The sequence below is a fragment of the Parasteatoda tepidariorum genome, chromosome 9 (genome assembly GCF_043381705.1).
Source record: "Parasteatoda tepidariorum isolate YZ-2023 chromosome 9, CAS_Ptep_4.0, whole genome shotgun sequence".
Taxonomy (NCBI): Eukaryota; Metazoa; Arthropoda; class Arachnida; order Araneae; family Theridiidae; genus Parasteatoda; species Parasteatoda tepidariorum.
In genome coordinates this window covers 49,986,508-50,011,508 of record NC_092212.1, presented here as the reverse complement: position 1 = coordinate 50,011,508, position 25,001 = coordinate 49,986,508, and the positions used below count along the sequence as shown (strand labels likewise).

The 25,001-nt window shown below is 32.8% G+C and overlaps 2 long non-coding RNA genes and 1 other non-coding gene across 4 annotated transcripts in view; 2 read left to right on the top strand and 1 right to left on the bottom strand.

Annotated features, from left to right (window-relative positions):
* The first annotated feature begins 1,627 nt into the window (after positions 1-1,627).
* LOC107438656 (uncharacterized) lies at positions 1,628-17,659 on the top strand. Its single transcript, XR_011637842.1, has 2 exons — positions 1,628-1,830; positions 16,606-17,659. It is a non-coding gene; the product is annotated as an uncharacterized lncRNA (long non-coding RNA).
* Positions 17,660-21,142: 3,483 nt separating this feature from the next.
* Positions 21,143-21,249, bottom strand: LOC122271038 (U6 spliceosomal RNA). The gene has a single exon (XR_006226131.1). It is a non-coding gene; the product is annotated as a U6 spliceosomal RNA (small nuclear RNA).
* A 637-nt stretch (positions 21,250-21,886) lies between these two features.
* LOC139426617 (uncharacterized) overlaps positions 21,887-25,001 on the top strand; it is a 32,901-nt gene continuing 29,786 nt past the window's right edge. For both annotated transcript variants that reach the window (XR_011637841.1, XR_011637840.1), the window contains exon 1: positions 21,887-21,978. This is a non-coding gene — a long non-coding RNA (uncharacterized lncRNA). The remainder of the gene's footprint in view (positions 21,979-25,001) is intronic.

The window sequence follows — 25,001 nt, the reverse complement described above, 5'->3', positions numbered from 1 at the left end:
TTGGATCAGCCTGCGTAGGGACCGAGGGCGTGCGGTATTGGTTCTCGTTAAACTGTTCTACCGTAAAGTGCTCGACTTCGCGCACAGGTCGTCGGACTACCGAAGCGGGTGAGCCATCCCCTCCGCAGAGGATCAAAATTGTGATGGAATGTCTTCGGATCATCCTCAAGGATGTTTCCCAGATTGTCGCCAATAGCCCATTGTGCAGCTCTAGTGCGACTTAAATGAACAACAATAATAGGAGCTAATTTGATTATCCTTGAAGATTCATCGGCGTTAGCTTGAAATTTTTGAAATTGTCGATCAATCCTTTCCATATCCACACTTCCGTCTTTAGCACAAAGGACGAGGAACTTGATTTTCTTTCTCGACCGCTCTTTAATGGCTTCGTGACCTACGACTTTATCCAACTTTAGCAAAACTGCTGCGAATAGTACGATCTGTAACATCATAGTTCCATGCTTCAGAAATTTCTGTTATGCTTTCTCGTACTTTGATTTTTGTCATGGATTCCTGTATAAAATTCAAACAAAAAAAAGGAAAAGTATTGCACTGCTTTCTCTAAAAGTTAAGTGGCTGTACAAATCATTTCAAGGTCATTTCCCCCATAAAATGCGTTAACAAGTTTGAAATATTTCTATGAAATAGTCTTCATTACTTAGCTACCCTTCACAATACTTTCTCACATACATAAACATCCTATGACAAGGGAAATATTCATGACAAATGAAACGTTGACCTCATTCACATATTTTTTTAAAAATTACTTAGAAATAAATTTGATTTTGGAATTTCTTAATTAGAACATAATACATTTTTCAATAGTTTAGTCAAATATAGACTCAGAAATGTTCAAATATGATTTGTTATTAAGTTTGTGATAAGTTACATAATTTAAATAGTTTTCATAAAATTTGCTTTAGCAATATTTTTGTTTATACAATATTTGCCTAAATAATTTTTATAAGATCAAAACTTTTTTTTTACAAACCATAGTCAAGTTAATTTTGTTTTGTGCCTAACTTCGCAGTCTTGATTACAACGCTGCATTGCTCATAAAAACATGCAAAATTAAGAATTATCTATTGATATTTAGATAATATTTATCTAAGTATAACGCGATCTACCGATTTTTTTAAAAAAAGTTAGACAATGCCTTAAATATTTTAGCAATTTTTTTTAAAAAAAAGTGTAATCAGTGTTCTGCTTCAATCAAATCAAATTCAGGCTTTTTTTTATTTCCCTTTAGTTATAAGTAGTAGATTCTCAAGAATGGTTTATTTCAAATAAGTTTAATCTAAAAATTCAAAAGAATGTTATTCTAAGAAAAGCATGCCTCCATCAGAAGTTGATCCAAAATTTTGAGGGATTAATAACGGATTACTTGGCCTGTTGGAAAGCGGATATTAGTGATTTCTGTTTTGAGAATTTTAAAATGTAAAGACAACCCTCCATATATAATGTTCAATTTTTACAATTTCGAAAATATTTGATAAATTACGAAATGCTTTTTTAACTTATTCACTTATAATTTCTGCAATTGTCAGTATATGATACTCAGACATACAAAACATATGTTGAAAACAGAACTTTTAAACCTCAAAAACGTCAGTTACAGGGAAAAAAGGACAATACACGTCAACATGTCACTAGACGACGAATGTGATATTATGTTAGATTTAGATTTTTCGAATTACTTTGTTCTATCTATCAAAGCAGATGGCAGAGACGCAGATGGCAGACAGTAAGAATCATTGCTTCGATAGTATATAAATAACTACTCAAGACAGCGTTTTGATACTTTTTGAAAACTCTTTTGGTTGCTGAAAAGTAAGTATTGATTTTCTTTTTTATTTCAAACGACATGGGGTTAGATTCGAATTCTGCGCATGAAAGTACAGCGTTGATGCGTCTGAAGCGGGAGATGAGTTTAGAGGAGTTGTCTGCTCTCTGCAAACGATTGGAAAAGGGTAAGAACGTTTCAGACACATGGCTTGGCATGGCGGGTGCTGTAGCATCGGTTGCAGGTGCTTTGCTTATGCCGGGATTAGGAGTGATCATGGGCGGCATAATGCTGGGAACTTCAGCTGCTAAGGGTTTGCTGGGTGACGCCAGTATCGAAAGAGATTGCGCTGACGTTCCGTTCAAAGAATTAGAACAAAGACTGGACAAAAAATTTAACGAAGTCAACCGTAAATTGGATCAGCAAGCAGAGATTTTGAAAGACATTTCTGAAAAAGTGAGCGAAACGCTTTCTCAGCTCGAGTTAACCAGGCAAGAGATGAACGCTGGGTTTGAGAGCATTCTAAAGTCCATTACAGCTCAGGGCATCAGCGACATCACATCCGACATCGAAAACGCGAGGATATCAATTGCTTTCAGCGAAAGTAATAAAAGGGAGGCGAGCAAAGAAGAATACGTAAACATAATAAAACAAGAATTAAAAGATAATTTTCTATTTAATTATGTGAAACAGCAAGGTACTTTGTTTGAAGCGCTGTTTTCGATGATCAACAAGAAATACGCGGTTCCGAATAACATAGACGATCAGAATGCGTATAACGCCCTCGCAGCTTTGAACTTCGGCACACTGACGTACGCTTCGATTGTTTTTTCCCTTTTAGAGGAGTACGTGTACATATCCGAATACTTCTATCAAACGAACGAACTTCATGAGTTCAACCAACATTTAGATAAACTTTTGTTTTACTTTACCACTTTCAAGCGCATTATAAATACAAATCGCAATGGTTTAATCGATAAAGTCATTCAGTTGTTGGATAGCGCTAAAAACAGCCATGACATGCGAAACTCTAAGAAAGATTTGTACAGTGCTTTTGAAAGTCACATTTCAACGTTAAGGCAGTTGAAACAAAAAATAAATGGCATCATCTTACCAGTTATCGATAAAGCACCGATAAACGACATCGATATATCATTCAGGTCTTACGACGGTGTAAGAAGCAGCAGTACTAACTTTTTAGATTGGAAGCGTGGTGCTAAGGTCAGCTACGCTTTACAATTTGAAAGCGATGGTAAATATTCTAAAATAAGCAAATGGCTGTCACCGCAGGAAGTTATTGATATCGCTAACCCTGACATTCAGTTGCGAAATTCCAATCGAATGAACAGGCTCGTCTTTCGAAAATTCGACAATAATCCCCCGGAGTTGATACGAGTCGTATCATCAAACGCTCAAAGAGCCTTCAGGGATGTAGACAGAGATTTGTATGATTTAGCTTTTGTTGATTCTTACCAAGATTATGAGATTTTGAATAAAATGAATAAACTCATAAGTCTGGGAGCAAGTGTCAAGGCGGTGTTCGAGAACAAGAGGGGGGTTATCCACGCTGCCGCAGAATCGGGGAGGGTGGTGATGTTGAAGCGGATATTAGACATTGATCGTTCGCTGATCAATCAGAAAGATTCAATTGGGTACACCCCGCTGCATATAGCTACGGAAAGAAAAAAGGTCGATGTCGTGAAAGAACTTATTGGAAGGGGGGCGGACGTAAACGCTCAATCGAACACTTATCACTTGACACCCATACATCTAGCCGTTCGTTATCAGTCTGAAGACATCGTGAAAGAACTGCTGGCAAGTCCCAACATCAATCCGAACGAACAAGACAAGGCTGGAATGACTCCCTTGCATATCAGCGTGTCGGATGAAACTTTTAGTTCGACTATTGTTTGGAGGTTATTAATCAATAGGAAGGTTGATCCGAATGTGAAAGACGCAAATGGTTTAGCACCCGTCCATTACTCTGCCATTTTGGGACTATACATGGTTACCCAGCAGTTCCAGCAGAGGAGGAATGTCGATATGTTCCCAAAGGACATCACTGGCATGACTCCGCTTCATTACGCCGCTATGAAGGGACACGAGGGGTTGATTACGGACTTAATGACCAACAATAGGAGCCACATCAATGACGTGGCTGGGGAGAGGAAGTGGTCTCCTCTGCACTACGCAGTATTCTTCAAGCAAGCAGAATTTGCCCAACGTCTGCCATCGCTCGTCGACAACCAGCCATACATAGACGTAGATTGCGCTGACGTAGACAAACAGACACCTCTGCATTTAGCCGCTGCAAGTGGTCAAAAAGACGTGGTGAGCACTTTCATTGCGAGAGGAGCGAAAGTTTACTTAAAAACAGTTAATGACCACACACCCCTCGATCTGGCAATCATCCATGGAAAGAAAGACATCATCGAAGAGTTACTGAAAGCGGAAGAGAGGCAGAAAACGCAAACAGGTAAACCAGCAAGGGAGGAAGATACACTGGCGTGTGACTTAGCCAAGGGAGATATTCTTACTATGCTGATACAAGCAAACCGATGCAGCAGCAAATTTCTGCGTGCAACCGATCACCAAAAAGATCGTCATATTCGATCATCACTGATTGAATCTATCAGGTCAAAATTAAACGTAACTAGTGACAACATGAATCGTCACGTCAGAAAGATAGTATCAGGAAATGAGAATCTTCGCGGGGAAAAATCATTAAGTTCCTCAAAGCCCAGGGAAAATTTGGATCGGAAAGGTAGCACAGTTTTAAAGCACGCAGACGTTAACGGTGCTTTACTTTTACTCGATTTGTTTGTTAGAAAATTTACTAATGAGAAATATAATTCAGATTGGGTTAATGACGATGAGCAGTTAGAAGCGCGTGCTCGCACGTTGAGCATCATGGAGAGTCTAGAAAAGGTCATGGAATCGGTGGCAAAAGAAGTAGACCTGTTCGACGTACATTCGAAAATCTATAAAGCTGTCTTGAGTGGTAATGAAAACAAACTATTAAGTACGTTATGCTCGTACGTCATAGATAACTCGTCTTTGGAGCCAAAAAATGTCGATAAGATAGTGACACACGTCCTTGAGAATAGTTTCATCACCAGCAATCCTAAAAAATTGACCGGAAAGTTTCAAAATGTCGTTACTTACACTTGTTATTAGAATATTATCTTCTGTTTGCGTGTAGTAAAGAGCAGTTTGAAGAATAAATGAATTGCATTTTTTGATTTACTTTAGATGACGCTATGCCATGGGAGAAACTTTTAATGGCAAGTTTTTTCCCCCATTTTCTTAGGTATAGTTTGTTCAACAGGAGTTGGGACTTGGCTCCGTCGATACTATTTCGCTATTTTTAGGAGAAACAATGCTGAACATGGTCACTATTTGGTGACCGTATAAGAAAAAATATTTATTTCGTAATCTTTATTAGCAATATTTTAACATTAAATATTTCCCCCCATTTCTCATGATATTTCTCTCTTTTGAGTGAATAGTTTGTCCTTTTTGAGACATTTTGCTGGGAAAAACAGCAGTTTTTAAATTTAAAATATGTTTAATTAGCTAGAGTAACAAAAGGTATAATAGCAAATGATAAAAACGAAGTTAGTGACTGAAAAAGAATTCACTGTTTGCGTTTGGCACGCATTTAGGGTTGTCTCAATTTCAAGCTGCGCGGGTATGCTTCCCGCGCTGAAATGAATTCTGTGTTTGAGGAGGTGGTTGCCAAATACCAACTCTTGGTGAACGAACTATCGTTAAAGATTTAAAGTTTAGCGAAAAGTGAATTCATGTAATCCTAGAGTGAAGCACGAAGTTTCAACTAATGAAAAAGTTTTTCAAAATATACTAGGGGGGGGGTGCAAAGCTCCCTGTTCGCTGCAGCTCACCAACCCCGATGATTGCTTCGCAATAATTACTGTTTCTTGGCTTAAAACAATTGAAATTATTCAACTAAAAATATATGTACCGCTTGAAAAGAACACTTGAGCCTCCTCTTCCAACGTCCAAATACTTTCCTTGTGATACTATTGAGAACTATAAGTGAACATAAATCATTTTTCTTAGTAATCACTTTTTGAAATAACTTTTAAAATTAAAAGTATATTGTTATAACAAATTTCGTAAGTTTGTGGCGTAACTACCACTGCAAATATTAAATACGAATTCACTATTATATAAAACATGTTAATTTGATTCCATCTTGAGGTACCTTTTGATAGATGANGGGGGTGCAAAACTCCCTGTTCGCTGCAGCTCACCAACCCCGATGATTGCTTCGCAATAATTATTGTTTCTTGGCTTAAAACAATTGAAATTATTCAACTAAAAATATATGTATCGCTTGAAAAGAACACTTGAGCCTCCTCTTCCCACGTCCAAATACTTTCCTTGTGATACTATTGAGAACTATAAGTGAACATAAATCATTTTTCTTAGTAATCACTTTTTGAAATAACTTTTAAAATTAAAAGTATATTGTTATAACAAATCTCGTAAGTTTGTGGCGTAACAACCACTGCAAATATTAAATACGAATTCACTATTATATAAAACATGTTAATTTGATTCCATCTTCAGGTACCTTTTGATAGATGAAGGTTGACCTGCGGACGTGATATGAATTTGCCTTGAATAAATCATTTTTCTTAGTAATCACTTTTTGAAAAAACTTTTAAAATTAAAAGTATATTGTTATAACAAATTTCGTAAGTTTGTGGCGTAACTACCACTGCAAATATTAAATACGAATTTACTATTATATAAAACATGTTAATTTGATTCCATCTTGAGGTACCTTTTGATAGATGAAGGTTGACCTGCGGACGTGATATGAACTTGCCAATATTGATGGATGGTCCACATTAACTGTTGATTTGCTTAAAAATATACTGCTAAAAAAATCCGGTGAAGTAAATTAAGTTTTTCGGTCAATAAATAATATTGAAAGATAAAAAAATGAGCGAAATGCTATAAATAAGAAAAAATATATAAATAAAAAATAATAATAGAAAAAAAAACCGCATGAAACAACTAGTGGAATCTGTTCATCAAATTCTATTACAGATAGAATTCTGGAAATGTGGTGTAACTACCACTACAAATATTAAATACGAATTCACTAGTATATAAGACATGTTACCTTGAATATATCTTGAGGTACCCTTTGATAGATGAAGGTTGACATAGTCTAAGATAATACCCCGAATGTTCACAATTGTAATTTAGTAGCTTTGCTTATGCAGTTTTTGCATTTATCACTTCGTGTATGAAGCTGAAAAGTTAAGTTCAAAATCATTAAGCGAATCTCTTTAATCGTCATTCATAATAGTGTATTAATTTATTTTCCCCAAAAAATAATAATTGCAAAACGTTTAATAAGATGAGACACCGATTTAAATAACTTTAGCTTAAAATGCAAGGTAGAATTATATTATTGTAATAATAATAATAAAAACAATCCTCCTAAACTCCTAATTTAGAAATCCGAACAAAATCAAAAAAGTAATAATAACAGTACAGGTAATTTTAACCTTTAAATTAGGGAAAAAAATATTTATAGGAAAACAATACCTTGAGTTATATTGTGGCGTAACTACCACTACAAATATTAAATACCAAATCACTAGTATATAAGACGCGTTAACTCGATCACATCTTGAGGTGCCTTTTGATAGATGAATACCCCATATTGGTGACCTCGGGACGTGATATGAACTTGCTAACACATGATGGATGGTCCACAAATAAACAGTTCATTTGCTTAATATAATCTGCTCAAAGAAAAAAAAAAGATCCGGAGTAATTATATAAATTCACCCGGTTATAAGCAATACAGGAAAATAAATTTGCAAAATGCTATAAACAAAATAATGAGGGAATAATATTATGAGCGAAATGCTATAAAAAATGAAGTAAATATATAATGAGCAAAATTAACTAAATACATTAACAGCATGAATCAGCAAGTGGTAATCGTTCATTGAAATCTATCACAGATAAAATTCTGAAAGGGGAGTAATGTGTCGTAACTACCACTACAAATATCTAGTATATAAGACACATTAACTCGATCTAACTTGAGGTACCTTTTGATAGAAGAAGGTTGACATAATCTAACAATATTTACCAACAATATCAATATAAAAATTACTGCGGGAAACTGTATTCTAGCATGTGATTTTCCGACCATTTAAAATGTACTGACAACAATAGAAAACAGCGATACTATCATTAGAATTTTATATATAGAAAATAAAATTACTGCTCAATAATTTTCCCACTGCGTATCGGAAGATAACGCAATCCTATCGTAAGTTTTTTGCAGTTTGATATTTTCAAATTTTTTTTTTCCAACACTTGAAACTTCTTGGTTTATTCTAGGATTATCCGAACTCACTTTTTTATACTTTAAATTCTAATTTGCTTCTGTGGATGAAAAAGAATTGCCATGTTAGGAATTTTCCCGTGGTATAGCGTTCTTGTAACTGGTAATTTTCTAAATTTATTTTTTCTTCAATTCATTTAATTTAGACACGTTTGGAATAATTTAATTATTATTTTAGAATTATTTAAATACAATCTCTTCAAGAAAAAGTGTCCAGAAAGTTTCAAATTTTGATTATTAGCATTTGCTATTAGGGTGAATTTTTGTGTTTGCATAGCTGCTGAATCCCCTGGTCTTCGGAAAGTTTTACTTTTATTTTTAAAGTGGCAATATAAACTATACGTTTGCGTTCCTTATTTAACCACGTTAATTTATAATGATTTTAACAACCACTGCTTGTAAATAATTTAAATAGAAATGCAAGAGTCATAACAAAATTTTTTGTTGTTGTTGGTCATTAAGGCAGAGGGGATGCGATTTTTCTTGATTCCTAGTGGCGTCATTTATGATCAAGTATTCAACTTCTGCCGCACCCATACGTCACACCCGTTTACAGGACGGACCCATTCATACATCCCCCTCATACACAAATTTTAAATTTGACCTGAACCAGAGAACGATCCATCTCAGACTCAGTACCTCTAGAAATATTGATTTGTTAGGGGAACGCGGAGGACTTTGTGACTCGAGAGATTCAACGTGCCCCAGTCACCATTTACTACAAAGGGTGTCTTCGGCCGGCTGGATTCGAACCCTCATTCTCACAAGCATGAGTCCAGCTCTCTGCATCCCGGCCATTTTTATTTTTAAATTGCTAATAAAATCTATGCGTTAGCATTCTTTGTTTAACAGCGTTAATTTATAGTGATTTTGACAACCACTGCTTGTAAATAATTTAAGTAAGAGTTCTAACAAAACTCTTTAAAACTATTAATTGTTAAAATAAATCCTGCTTACAATCATAAAATCAATATCTATATCGCGTTACCAATACAAAGTATCTCAATCAAAAGTATTGAAAACGGCAGTTGTGTATTTGAGTGCATGGTCATAAGAAAATTGCAATTTAAAGATAAAACAAAAAAAAATATTTTGTTTCTTTTTTTACTGATTAATTTCTATTCTAATTTTTCCGGGGCAATTGTTGTTTTTATGTAAATTTTAAGGAGTCAATCTACTATTAGTTTTATTAATCTTAATTTTCACTTAATAAAATTAGATGAAGTACGTTTTTCAGGTAGGCTAAAAAGGAGAAAATAATTCTATTTTCGTCATACATAAAACAAATAACAAAGGGTGCATTTGTCGGTAACACAACACTGGCAATTGGTGTACGACACGTTCTTTCTATGCCACCGGGACTAAAAAACGTTGGAAAAAGTGTGTTCACGAAAAATAAAATTTTTGCATTTTTTTTAAAGTAAAATTTTAATATTTAGTTATTAAAAATCTCATTTATATTTGATCCAATCTCGTATGCACTATAGGGAAAAAATTAGAAACTACTGCCCCGTGGATCTTGTAATGGTCTATTATATCATTTATCACAGAGGTCACTTTGTGGCCATTTCTTTTTTCAAAATTTTAAGCTATCATTGCTAAAATAAAGCATTTCTTTTGAAACATTCCTCAAAGTACAGCAAAAATTATAAGGTTCATTTTTTTTCATTGTTTCTGATCACATTTCCGTGAAAAATGCCTTAACGTAAAGAAAAATAACAGTAAATTTACTAAGAATATATTAACAGTCATTTTAGCTTCAACCCCTCCCCCCTTTTTTTGTCGTATTCCTGTTTAGGCAGTGGGGGTGCGAATGTTCCTGTTTTTCAGTGGCGCCATCTATGGCCAGGAATTCGACTTCTGCCACGCTATTCACTCAACAGCATCCCGTCTATAGGGCGGGTCACATTCACACACAAAGGAGAAAGGGCATATAACACAGAGAGAGAAAGAGACATCCGTGCCTTGCCCGGGATCCGAACCCAGGACCTTTCTGATGCAAGGACAGTTCCCTGTCCCTACACAGGCCGGTCCCCTTCGTGTGATCATGTAACGTGTGATCATGTAACAAATAATGTGATCACACGATTCAATCTTCATGGCCCAAGATTTCATGGCCACGGATTCCACGGACCACAAGATTTCTGACTCAAGCGACCCAAGATCAGATTGACGTGATCTCAATACGGTACTCTCGTATCAGTATGTTTACGTACTCTTTAAGTAGGAATTTGCGGGGCTGGGAAAGATCTTTCTCTCTCTCCTGGTCCTGAAGGGGTTGAAGAAAACAGTAATATAGTTTATCTACGGTAAGATCTCCCCCAGCTTCAACGTCTGAGGCCGTCTGCTGCTATGGAAACAAGAATAGCGCATTTCAGGGAGTTCTCTTCACTCTAACACAATAGACTGAAGAAAAAGATTCCCTTTCTTTCAACGACCAACAAATTGTATTATATGTAACAAATTATGGTTATAGCGAAATTGATGCTAAAAATGAATCACTTTTTTCAATTCTAAAAAACAACTTATTTTTTAGTTCTTAGTAAGTTGTAAAATTTAAAAAAAAAAAAAAATTATTATTCTAATGTGTCCATTTTATATTGTATCGATTAATATAAAAGATATAATGTAAAATTGTTGCAAAAGTGTAAGTCTCTTTATAGATTTTTTATGTATTTTCCTAGAAAAAATTAAATGATTACTACAAATTATTAAATATTTTACAAAAAGTAAAAAAAAAAAAAATATTCTGCTGTTTGAAAAACAGAAAAGATAAATGCTTTTTTTTTTTCCTCAGTGCATTTAAGATCTACATAACTTAATCTGATATGTAGACACTAAAAGTGATTTTGATGCAACTTTAATTGCTTTTCATAAATAATTGCATCTTCTTTCTTCTCGCAATTTACCAGGCCAATTTTTAAAAATCTATTTATTTTGTTTTATTCTTTTTTTCATGGTACACATTTAAACCAATTTTTTTTTTACGAAATTGTTATATGTGAATTTTTTTATTTAAGTTTTAAGTAGTAAAGTTTGACAACCCCCACATTGGAGGTTGTAAATTAATTTTTAATAAGGGAAGAACAAAACTCTATCGAAATCTAACAAACTACAGTAGAGGAAGTAGTAAATATCAAAACAGGTTTTATTAGAGGCTGAAACTTAAAAGTGTTTCAAATAATTCTTTTTTGAATCTTCTCTGTTTATTCACACAATCAAGCCAGATTTCAATCGAGGATTTGTTTCCCATTAAATATTAATTTCATATTTTGCTTTCTTTTTTGATAAGAATTCTAAAAATACATATTAAGTGCGGTCTTAACGGAACACCCTGCATAGGTACAAAAAGACATGACTGACTACAAAATTGGTGTCGTTTTGGCTGAAGTTAAATAGTGGACTAAAATTTTTAAACTTTTTTTTTTGCTCTTCGAAGATACAACGCACCAAAAACATTTTCTCATTTCTGTAATTATAATTATTCTTATCTTTCAAGAACTGGCTTCACAAAAATTGGCTTTATCCAATTACAGTAATCACATGTTAATTTTTTACTTTATATTGAAATTTAAATAAATATTTCATTTAAAGAAAGGGTGGATATTATTTTATTAAATCTTCATATTTAAATTCCGATTTTTATTATATCTTATTTGATAATTGTTTCTTACGCATGTAAACACAATTATTTTATTAAGTCTTTTCAGACGACTATAAATGATCTAAATGTTTTGAAAATATTAATTTTTATTTTTTATTAACGCACTGTATTTGGGCCACGTAAAATATATAATTTCTGCAATCATACAAAAGTGATTTTCACTCAGATTTGTAAAAAAATAACTACAAACATGATTTAGTGAAGCTTGGTGGAGTTAAGTCGAAGAGAATTTTTGGCAAATTTTTTCGTAAGTTAAAAGTTATAGCTTAAAAGAAGAGACGAGAAAATTATTGAGATAAATAATTTTAACTAGTATGTGTATAAAAATATGACTCAAATGAATAGTGAGACAATTTGAATCCATGCTTGATTGAATTTATGGAAATGACTCAAAACGATTTTATTTAGTTCATTTGAAAATTAATTAAAAAATATATGTAATAGAATTCTATGCATCATTTGTTTCCAGAATATACCTTAAAGAATTTTTTTTACCATAAAATGTTCATAAATCATATTTTGAATATTTAGCATTTTTCTTATAATAGTTTTGATACAATAATTTGTTCAAGCACAGAGTTCATTCCTTCAGCTGTAATGATAGAATGTAATTTTTACTTGAATACCTTTAACATTAATCTATAAACTAAAATTAATTACGGTGAAAGTTTTGAGTCGGAATCTTGTTTTGAGTGAAGTTTGGAGTCCACTCTGTGAGGAGTAATATTTTGGACTAGACTGACTACCATTTCTTTAAGTTTTCACTCAAATCATATTTGTTTTGAAAAATTGCAAAGTTGCCCTCACGTTAAAATACTTCAAAATTTTTTCCTTTTCTATAATTCTTATAAAACATGGTTTGAAATTTAAGTTCATGCACTTATTACTTGAAATGTAAAATATGTATTTGTAATTGAATGTTTATTTTGAACTTCTAATAAGAAAATGTATCATAAAAATATGTATAATAAGAATATCACTTTAAATATTTTAGTCAAAATTGTTTATTTTGAAATCCATATTGTTTAAAATGAAACATTTAGTATTTCTATTCATTATCTTTCTGGTTCATATTCCGTTTTGCAGCACATATTCCTTTAAGCCTTTGAAAACAAAATTAAGATGAAATATATATTTATTCTGTATTGTCCATTTCATAGAATAATCCACTTTTTCTAAAAGAATGGATAAAAAAAAAGAAAAACATTTGGAAGAAGATCACTAAGACGAAGCATTTCTAAAAGTTCTCAAAGGAAAGAAGTTTGGAAAGAAATTTCGAGCCATTAATGTTTGAAAGGACATTTAAGAGAATGAATTAAAAAGACCAGACACTTGAAAGAAGATCACGAAAACGAAGCATTTCTAAAAGATCATAAAGAAGTTTGGAAAGAAATTTCGAGCCATTAATGTTTGAAGGACATTTAAGAGAATGGATTAAAAAAAAACACTTGAAAGAAGATCACGAAAACGAAGCATTTCTAAAAGATCACATAGGAAAGAAGTTTGGAAGGAAATTTCGAGCCATTAAAGTTTGAAAGGACATTTAAGAGACTGGATTAAAAAAAAAACACTTGAAAGAAGATCACGAAAACGAAGCATTTCTAAAAGATCACAAAGGAAAGAAGTTTGGAAAGAAATTTCGAGCCATTAATGTTTGAAAGGACATTTAAAAGAATGGATTTAAAAAAAACCAAACACTTGAAAGAAGATCAAGAAAACGAAGCATTTCTGAAAGATCACGAAGAAAAGAAGTTCGGAAAGAAATTACGAGTCATTAATTTTTGAAAGGAGATGCATTTGAAAAGTAATCACGGGAAACAGATATTTGAAAGGAGATCTCGATCAACAAACCTTTGAAAGCAGAAATAAAGTCTCAAAAAAGAGAAATTTAGAAAGGACATTTAAAGGAGATGGCGAGACATTAAAAAAGAGATACCTTAAAAGTGTTTTTAAAATGCTTTGTAAGATATGTTTTTAAATGCTTTGTAAGATATGATTGAATGAGCCCAGTTTCAGGATCACAAAGAATCAAAGAAAATACCCCGAAACCGATAAATTAATGCACTCTGTGCATTTATTCATAATTTAATTTTATAATTAAAAAATAATAAAGTAGAATATGTACTGCACTTTGAATTAACGTTACAACAACTACCAGAAAATATCAACTCAAATTTATGAGAAATATTTCAGACGAGAACCAATAAAGATCCTATAAAACCTGAAAATTCTGAATGATGGAGAGCGGGATATTGAAGACATAATTCCTTCAAAAAATGTTTCTAAATCTCCTTGTATTAAAAAAACTCTATGCTATGTACAATTGTGCACTTGCCCTGGTAGCGGTAAATTGCTACTCATAAATTATAATGATTTTTTTGTGCATAAATTTCGTCATGAATTAAAAATCAGTGTTGTCTTTCATTTTGCTCCTAAATTCTTCACATGTAGTATACAAATGCGGAAGACTCTATTTAGGAATAATTCTAAAATAAATGCATGGAAAGTTTTCATAAAAAAAATTTTTTTCAGGGGGAGAGGCAAGAATTTGACAATTTTTTTTATTATACTACAGTAGAAAAGGGGAATCATTTGGTCATCTAAAAATAAAGTTCTATTCAGCGGAAACTTTTAAGTTCGCTCCTTTAACACGTTCACGCCGGGAAAAGAGAAAATACTGGTAGAAGAACTATTTCAATATTAGATAATATTCGGGAGGAGTTAATCTATTCTCAACAATAACAATTCACTGTAAGGAAATTTATCACGGTGAAGAAGCAATTCAATTTAAAAATTGCATCCGTTAAAAACAATTGGTAGTTATAGAATTTTATTATTCCCGGAAAAAAAACTAAAAATTGAAATTTATTGTTACCAGTTTTTACTCCGGTGCGCTGCCAAGATGAGACAATCTAGCGTGACCCACCGGTGGGTCACCCCGGCGTGAACGTGTTAAGAGGACGTTATACAACGGGCGAAATCCCTCATGGCAAATTCTTCTTTAATTAACACGTTCACGCCGGGTGTTGCGCCTGAAAGCGGGACGGAAAAGAGAAAATACTGGTAGAAGAACTATTTCAATATTAGATAATATTCGGGAGGAGTTAATCTATTCTCAACAATAACAATTCACTGTAAGGAAATTTATCACGACGAAGAAGCAATTCAATATAAAATTTGCATCCGTTGAAAACAATTGGTAGTTATGTATTTTTATTATTCCCTGGAAAAAACTAAAAAATTAAATTTATTTGTTACCAATTTTAACTCCGGTGCTCCGCCCGATGAGACAATCTAGCGTGACCCACCGGTGGGTCACCCAGGCGTGAACGTGCTGAATAAGTTATATGAAATTTAAGGTATAGAAAAAATGATGACAAGTTAATCGAGATTAAATCAAGAAGTTTGGAATGCTAAAAAGTTATCTTTCAACACATCTATAGGTAAAAAAATAAAAATAAAAATAATATTTTTAAAAACCACGTTTTTGTAGTGGAGAATAATAATTAAAAAACAAAAATTTGAAAAACGAAAAACGTGGGGCATATGAAATACACAATAGTAATAGTATGTGTGCTGATGAGAATATGTGTATGTATATCTGTAATTGTATCTGAATGTGGATGTGTATGTGGTTGTGCATGTGCATGAGTAAGAAAATGTGTATATGTATATGTACTGTTATGTATTTCATGCGCCCCACGTTTTTCGTTTTTCAAATTTTTTTTTAATTATTATTCTCTACTACAAAAAAGTGGTTTTTAAAAATATTATTTTTATTTTGATTTTTTTCTTGTACTCACTTCCAAAATCTAAATTTTTTTCACTCACTGTACTCAAAGCTTATCAACTGACATGTGGCACTAATTTGAAATAATCGAATCGACAACAAAAGACAATAGCGAAAATATATTAATTTTTCTTTAATTTTAATTTTACTTTACTTTATATGTCTTTTTTCTCTTCATTTTCATGCATTGTCATCCAATTCTAAACTATGTGCCAAATTTGAAGTCTGTAGCTAGTCGGGAAGTTAGTTTAAAATCGATTACAAAATTCCACCCGAACAGACATACACGAAGGCAAGTTGATATAAACGTGGTAAATAAAGATGGTAGGTTACCGCTGTGAGGAAGTTATCCAGTAATAATTTGTTTGCTGGTTGATATTTTTAAAAAAATTTAATGTTTTAATCTAGGTTTATTTCATTACCTTGTAACTTTAAAATGACAATGGAGGGGAAACACAATTTTCCATGAAATTTTTTTTTATCGCGAACTCGAACTGTTCGAACTCGCATATCGTGTTTTGGTGGGAAGGGCAAATGGAACAAAAAGGGCAAAATCTAGACAAATGGGAACATTGCCATCTAAACAAGTGAGGTATTGTTCCAAATGTATTTTTTATATTGAATCAAATCAGAAACAAACACCATTTATAAACATCATCAAAACATATTTAAACATCATCAAAATGATTATGGAATCAGTCGGTATTCGACCGAAAGGACACGTGTTCAACCAACATTCAAAAATACACCAGGCCATTTTGAGTGGTGGACAGAAAAAAATTGGTTTTTATTTTTTGTTCGTATTTAAAAGATTCTCACTAAAACCAAAAAATGTCGACTTATTTTCTGAAAAATTATTTTTAAATACCAGCTCTCTAATTATAGTGTTGCAAAACTCAAAATTTTTAAAGTTCATTTATCACATTTTTTATTTATTTATTTATTTATTTTTTTTGTTCTGTTTTCAGTGTCTGGGTGGTGCAGTTGGTTTGTCGTCGGCCTTCTGAGCCCAAGTCTGCAGGTTCGATCCCCTGCCCAGACACCGGATTTTCGGGATGCAGAAAATCCTCAGCGGTCATGTCGTATGATTATGCGGCATGTAAAAGATCCCTGGAATGCCTTATTGTCAAATATGGCTTTTGCATTTCCGGCAAAATTAAATTCCTAGTGCACTTTAGCATCCATCCAAATAGAGTCTCGGTGCTGTCATCTAGTGTGGCAGAAACTAGACGTCCAAATTAACATGACCAACGGTATCTCACCCATTGTGGTGGTCCTGAAAGAGTGGATACCACCTCTGGAGAACGCACTAAGTCTGCTCATCGGTAAGGCCGATTGTGCAGCTCATTGGAAATAAAAATAAAAAATTTTAAAAAATATCACATATGTAGGAGGACAATCCGGAAACTAACCTCTATTTCTCCACAAATAAGACACGCACATAGATTAAAAATAAATTACATATTTGCAAAGATACATTTTCCCCAATTTTTTTTAAAAATAATAATCATGGACATTCAAGCACTTATCATAGCATTTTGCTATTCAACTCAGCCGAACGCTATTTTAACCAACTTGTCACAGCAACTATATACAATACTAGGGAGGTAAGCATTCTGTTCGCTACCGCTCACCAACCCCGATAATTTCTTCGCAATAACTTTATTTTATAACCGTCGTTGAACAGCCGACCCAATTTTTTTAGTTTACAACTACTAATGTTCAATTCCGCAACCGTGTCCTTTTGAACCCAATCCGGAAGACATGGAGTCAAGTGATGGCAGAAATCTGCCTTCCTGGAGGACTTTTTGATGGAACTAACCCGTATTTGCGATACAGGAAGAGGAAAACCACGAAAACCTACAATAGATTAGAATACCTACGAAAACCTACAATAGAACAATAGATTAGAGCAGTGGTCGGCAAAGTGCGGCTCCGGAGCCGCATGTGGCTCTTTGGCTCCTTAAGTGCGGCTCTGGCACAAATATCCACGGAAGGAGCAATAATATTTTCATTTTAAAATTCTTCTATAAATCGAGAACATGTATAATTTTTTGTTTAAGTTAAAAGATAGATAGGTAATTAAAATTTTATATTGTAGTAAAAATACGTAACGAACATCGAGTTAAAGTTTATTAGTTTTCGTAAACGTAAACACAAACCATGCACAAGCTACAGGCTGAGATTGTTCGTATGTTTTCGGTGTACAACAGTGTGATGCAAAGGTATCACAAGCATGCGCACATACTTTTTCTAAAGGAGTGAGGGTACAAATTGGCATCACAACACAAGTGGTCTGCTTTGAATGACCTGGAGAAGGAAGACATGATCATATTCAACGCTTGGAATAGTATTCCTGACTCTTACGATCAGCTGAAAAAGCTCGTGTTTGCTGTTCTTTCCCTTTTCGGTTCTACATATATATGCGAACAATCTTTTTCAAGCATGTACATTATCAAGAGTAAACTGAGAAGTCCTCTTATTGATGNTTGATGATAAAATACTATGTCTTTGATGATAATATATTATGTCTTTGTGCTAGAACATTGTGTTCATTGGCGAGCGAGCCATGGTTCACGGCGTGAACCACATAGGATTGCGTAGCAATTTTCGGGGGTTGGCGAGCGTTAGCGAGAAGGGGGTGCAGCCCACTAGTTTGAAATATTATTGTTATTACATATTGTTATTACAAATTTGATAAGACTGTCATTTATTGCTTTCGTTAACCAAATATATTAAACACAATTTGTACATACTTCACCATGTGCAGGAAGCCTATCGAATTTCTTAATCGTATAACGAATCTCTTTAATTGTAATTCAAAAGATAACATTATTATAATATGCACCAAAAAATAATAATTTTAAAAAGATTAATAAATTTAGAGTCTGATTTAATAAAGTTTATCTTAAAATGTAACATATTAAGGTAATATCATAAAATTATATTGGTCTCTGTATAGTGTGTGTGTGGGGGGGGGGGGTGTGTGTGTTCACACAGTGTCTAGGCATTCTATGGAATGCCAAATGACAAACCGGCGAAGTATAAAATACATCTCCGATTCGTCAAAATGTCATTCGAAAATGACAAATTCAAAACGTCATCCGATTTTATGTTAATTTATTCGTGGATTTAATTACATTTATTCGATATTTTATTACTTACTGACGATAGATTACATTTCTTCGATATTTTAATACTTACTGACAATAGATTAGAGGAAACATCAATGTTTGGAAATATATGCCGGGCAATATGGCTCTTGACCTTAAAAAAATATCAGTGTAGGGTATACCGGGCAAATGTATACCGGGCAGTGGCACTAGACCTAGTATATATTTCGGACATTTACCAAAGGTCTAGTTAAGTGCCATTACACGGTATATGCTACACTGATGTTTCTTTAAGGTCAACTGCCATTGCCCGGTATACCCTACACTGATGTTTTTTTAAGGGTCAACTGCCATTGCCCGGTATACCCCACACTGATGTTTTTTTAAGGTCAAGTGCCATTGCCCGGAATACATTTGCCCGATACTCCAAACACTGATGTTTCTTCTAGTCTATCGTCAGTAAGTATTAAAATACCGAATAAATGTAATTATATCCACGAATAAATTAATGCCAAATCGGATGTAATAAATATTTCGGACATTCACCAAAGCGACTAATTTGATTGTGCGACTAATTTGATTGTCAACATTCACCGGTGAAAGTCAACAACCACCGATTTCAGGTCATTCACAGTAACATGCACATCATTTACATAATAACCTCTTTAGGACGTTTATTTCATACTTTGCCTAAATAGCATTTGGCATTCTATACAATGCCTAGGGAAAGTATGTAATACTTCTCACGTTTCATACTTTGCCTAAACACATCCGGCATTCTATAAAATGCCTAGGCATTCTATACAATACCGGCGTTTCACTTGATACTTGATATAAAGTTATTCAAAGTACCTACCAGTGAAGCGAGCATCTCACTTTTTCATCTGATAAGTTCAGCCCTTAGGCGACTGTGACTATTGACTTTAAGCTAGGGAGGGGGGAAGGAATACGGGGGAAGTCCCCTGAGTCAATTAGAAATTTAAAGATAATAAAAATGATATATGTACAATATCGATCGGCCATAGCTGGGATTTGTACCTGTTTCCCCTAAATCGGGGCAAACACACTATCCCCTGAGCTATCACAGCTCCCAGATAGAGTATATTATTTTATTTTATAACCGTCGTTGATTAGCCGACCCACCAGAATCAATATTTCATAAAATATCTTACTAAATTTGCATAAATGATTCATTCTACTAAATTCGATCTAAACGGCCTGAATCGAATTTATCGTTAAATTAATATAATTTTTAAAGAGAAAACAATACATCACTTTTTGTATGTCAGTTTTGCATAGCAAACTGTTTTATTTTTCCAGCGCTTTTTTCTTCCCATGAATTCTTTTTCACAATGTTGATTTCGTCACCTGAAAATAATGTTTTACAATATATTTATTTCTAACAGGGAATCTAATTGAGATAGATCAGATATAAGTGATTATTATTTTTATTGAAAGGAAAATTTCATGCGTATTTTTGTTGTTTGGGGGGTCTGAATTTTCAAATGAAGGGGGATGCCCCCATCAGCTTTGAAGGGATGGGCACCTCCGATTTTCAGCATTGTCTATTTTATATGTAATACTTTTTCAGAAATTTCTGTTCATTTTTACCCGTGCTCATTTTTAGTTGATAATTGATCTGTTTTTTCTTTGAAATATATAAATACTATATGCCAATTAATTTACAAACTTCCTCAGAAATAAAAGAAAAAAAACGCACTTACATTATACTCCTAATAAATTTTTTATTCATTTTTTTCAAGCACTCTATTAATTTTCTTAGAAGCTAATTACTTGATCTTTGTAAAAACTTATATCAACTTAAGTTTTTTATAATATCATGTGACAGAGATGTAAGTTTCTTTTTGTGACATGTTTTCAAATTTAGAAATTTTACTTTAAAAATGTGAAAACAGTCTGTTTTAATTTCAACTGTAAATTTCAATCAAAGAAATTCATCCTTGTTTAAAGTAACATACATAAAAATCCACATGTACTAAATTACTGTTAGATTAATTATGCGACGCAGTTTTAATAAAACCATTTTCTGTAACAGATATCAATTTATTTTTCGACATTAAGTCTTTCCTTACTCGAAAAATAGCACTGTTCAATGATAAAAATGATTAAATTAAAAAAATATTTCTTTCCATGAATCAAATAATAACAGTTAAACATTAATAAAACAATTGCATGAATTAATGATAAATAATGGAAATTCTCAAAAAATGTGGAATGCCCTAGAAACTTTCTGCATTACTCTTATCAGAAAACAAAAATTTCTTCTTCGATAAAATTATTGAACTTTTCGAAAAAATAAATCTTCGGACAACCAAATAATAATGAAAATAAAGACCCTGGTATGAAAACATTATCAAATACGGAAATTATAAAAAATGTGGAACGCTTCACGATTTTGCGTGTCATCCTTGCGCAGGGGCCATGCTAATCTTCTCTGTATCGTTCCAATTTTAGTATATGTACTGCCGAAGCAAGTACACTATGTAGTGGTTCAGATAATATTTATATATCTTACAATACTGAAAAAGTAATCGTAGTGGTAGATACATACTTTTAAATATTTTAATAGGCTTTTTTGTTTTTCGTTCAACGTGATTCTTAAGAACTTATTACACACTTATAAATACTGAAGTGGGTATAATCAATCAAAATACGTAGAAGTGCAAGTAAGCTATTCCTTGCAGATTTGCAATTCCAATACTAAGTTCAATGAATGTTTGTAAGAATTAATAAACACGAAAACACGATCCATTTGTATCTGTAAAAAGATGTACGTAACGCCTACCAGAAAAGAATAGAAAACGTCCTCAAAAGAAATACCGCCCATCAGTTTTTCTTTCAGAAAGAGCGCGACCACCGCAGTTCATTTTACATTTGCTATCTTATTCCAATGAATATATCATTTTGTTTACTAGTAAGCCTACTTTTTGTGAAATGAAAAGAATATTTCGTTTTTAAATGACGATTAACAATTATTTTTTTAAACAAACAGATTAGACAGGTTAGAATTAGAGACAGATTTTTATTGTTAAGTTTTTACATTAAATTTGAATAATTAAAGTGTATATTTGACTGAAAATTTCAATTCCTTCAATTAAAAATTTTAAGTCTTTAGTCAAAACGGACGAAGGAAGCAGTAAATTTTATTGTCTACCTTTAAAAAGGAAAAACAAGGTAGTTCAAGTGATTACGTTGTTATGTTAAAAGGTAAACATATTATTTTCACTTTATAAATAATTGTTGTAAAAAGAATTGGAAAAAAAAAACACTTTTATGAGAGTAGATTTATTGCAAGAAGTAAGGTTTATTTTCTTTATTTTGTTGTTGCTTCTAATACACTTGCCACACTAGCAAGTCTGCATGGCGAAACCGAGCAATTTTAAGGCAGAGAGTGCGTTTCTAGTTTTTCAGTGGCGCCATCTATGGCCAAGAATCCGACTTTAGCCACGCCATACGTCACACCCGTTTATAAGGCGGATCCATTCAGACATCCATTCATTCTTCCACAGATCGTAATTTTGTCCTGATCAGAGAACGATCGATCTCCAATTCAGTACCCCCAGAGGTTTTGATTTGTTATGGGAACATGGAGGACTTTGCGACTCGACAGAATTTAACGTGCATCAGTCACCATCTACACGGGTAGTCTTCAGCCGGTGGGGTTCGAACCCACGAACTCTCGGACATGGTCCCAGCACTCTACCGACCAGGCTATCCCGGCCCTTTTCTTTATTTTAAATTCATGTAATCAATATGTTGCTTTTAATATTCGACACTTTTGCAATTTTGAACTAATCAATCAGAGTACAAGGGAACTCCTTGGTCATGCAAACAAACAAAACTTACCGTCACAAATATTGAATTAGCAAGTAGCGGGAAAAAGAATGTTTCATAAATTTTTACCTGACTCGGTTGCTGTATGAACTTGGAACTATAAATTAAAGGTGGAACGTTTAGACATCTCACAATCAGCTAGAATTTGTCACAATTTACTGGAATCGGAGATGACTTAGAATACTGAAATATACATCGAAAACATTGAAACACTCCACACACAGGAATCAATACACATACACTATTTATTTTCTCAAGCTCAATGAATAATTAATTAGGATAAGCAAAGCGCCATCTGTGGACGGTAGAATTAAACAAATATGTTGCATGAAATAAGCTCGCATCGAAAAACAAAACACTAAAATCCTTCTGAGTTATTTTACAGCTTGAGTACTTCATGACATGATCACCCACTACTGAAAATATTTAACGTCGGTCAGCATTATTTGCTGTGCAATTCGAGAGTAAAAGAGAATATAATCAACTATGATCAGGATATAAGCACAGATCTTCTCAAAAGGAAATGAGGTCTAAATCGCTTGTCTTATACACTATACCGGGTCTACAATACTTATTATTTTGTATATAATTATACAAAATAATAAGTATTGGGTCTACAATATATATTATTTTGTATTTATATATAATAGTAAATGAACTTATATGGAAATAAATGCTTGTGTTTTTTGCAGTTAGTCATTAAAATTTAGGAAGGATACTAAAATTTATATGATGTATAGTTTATAATAAGGAATATTAAAATATGAAGGTTGCATTTTTTAGGACAACTGTATTAAGAAAAAATAGTGAATAAAGTTATGAGTATTTTTATTTTAGGTCTACAAAGGCAGCGGTAATATAGCGAAAATGAGCTTGCATAAATGTTAGGAAATTATATAATCTGTTATTTGTGTATAATAATAAATGAACTTATATGGAAATTAATGCTTGTGCTTTGTGTTGTTTGTCATTAAAATTTAGGAAAGACACTAAAATTTACATGATGTATAGTTTATAATAAGGAATATTAAAATTTGAAGGTTGCATTTTTTAGGACAGCCGTATTAAGAAAAAATACTGATTAAAGCTATGAGTATTTTTATTTCAAGTCTGCATTTAATCTTTATGTATTTCTAAATTTCACATGGAGTTTTCATTATTTTCCCTTTGTTAGTTGTGTAATCATGAAATGTAATCCAAATTTCTCATTTTCGTAATTATGCAAAATTTAATCTGCAGTTCAGGAGTAATGTTATGGTTGTTGTTTCTAATTTATAAAAATTTTTGTTTTTAAAATACATGATTAAATGATCAAGTCATTGTTAATAATTTAAGTTCTTTAACTCTCGTAATGCACATTCATATATTGTTTTTCTGGTTCATTTTAATTAATGATAGAAATATAATTCTGTTAAAATTGTAACTTACAATTCTATTATAAATTATAGGAAAATGTAGTTCACACGTCAAATAAAGTTATAGTAAAATTACAGCTGGTTAAAAGTAAAATTAATTTTGTGTATGAAATGAAAACAGCTCAGATGAAGTATCAAACATATGCATGATGTTATGTTTAAGTTATGCATTATTTTCACAGTGTTCCGATTAACACCTCTCATAGCATTTTAATATGGTATCATTTTTGTTGCGTATAATGAGCTTAACCCGTTTGATCCCGACTTTTTATATTGAAGTGGTATAATATGTTATTCAACTAAATGACTAATATCAACTGTTTGTTACCATTTCATTTCGAAATGTCCCTGCACCTTATAAGATCTAGTGATAGAAACTCAAACCACTTTTAAATTATAGCGGAAGGGAATCTCTTAATTCTCCTAGATAAAAGAGAAAACTGAAACAATTTTCCTACCACAATATATGTTCATGTAAAAGGAAACAATCCTATAAATACGACGCTGGGCACTAATAGGTTTTGTTTTCAGGATGTATAGGTTTTAAAAACTGCGTTTTACGAATACTTTTAGGCTGGTTATTATGACATCCATAAGAACAGATGTCAGTAAATTCAACACAATTGCAGTTTGCACAAAACATTTCACATAGTTTACAACACTGCGTATCCTTTATATATATTTTTTAATTTAAGAAATATATTGGTAGATTGTTTATATGTAGTATTATGAATTATAGTAAGATCTACAGAAAAGTTCTGTTGACAAAAATACAAGTTTGAAAAATAAAGAAGCTGTAGGGCATTTACCCTGAGAATATTTATTTACGTTTACTAAAATGTAAGCAGTGGCATGTTTAATCTCATGTTAGTAATGTCCTGTTACCTTAGTGCCACGTTTTAATATGCATGCACACAATCTCTTGAGTGAGCCATATATGGTTGTGCTTTTCTATATTTACGCATTTATTATTATTATTAT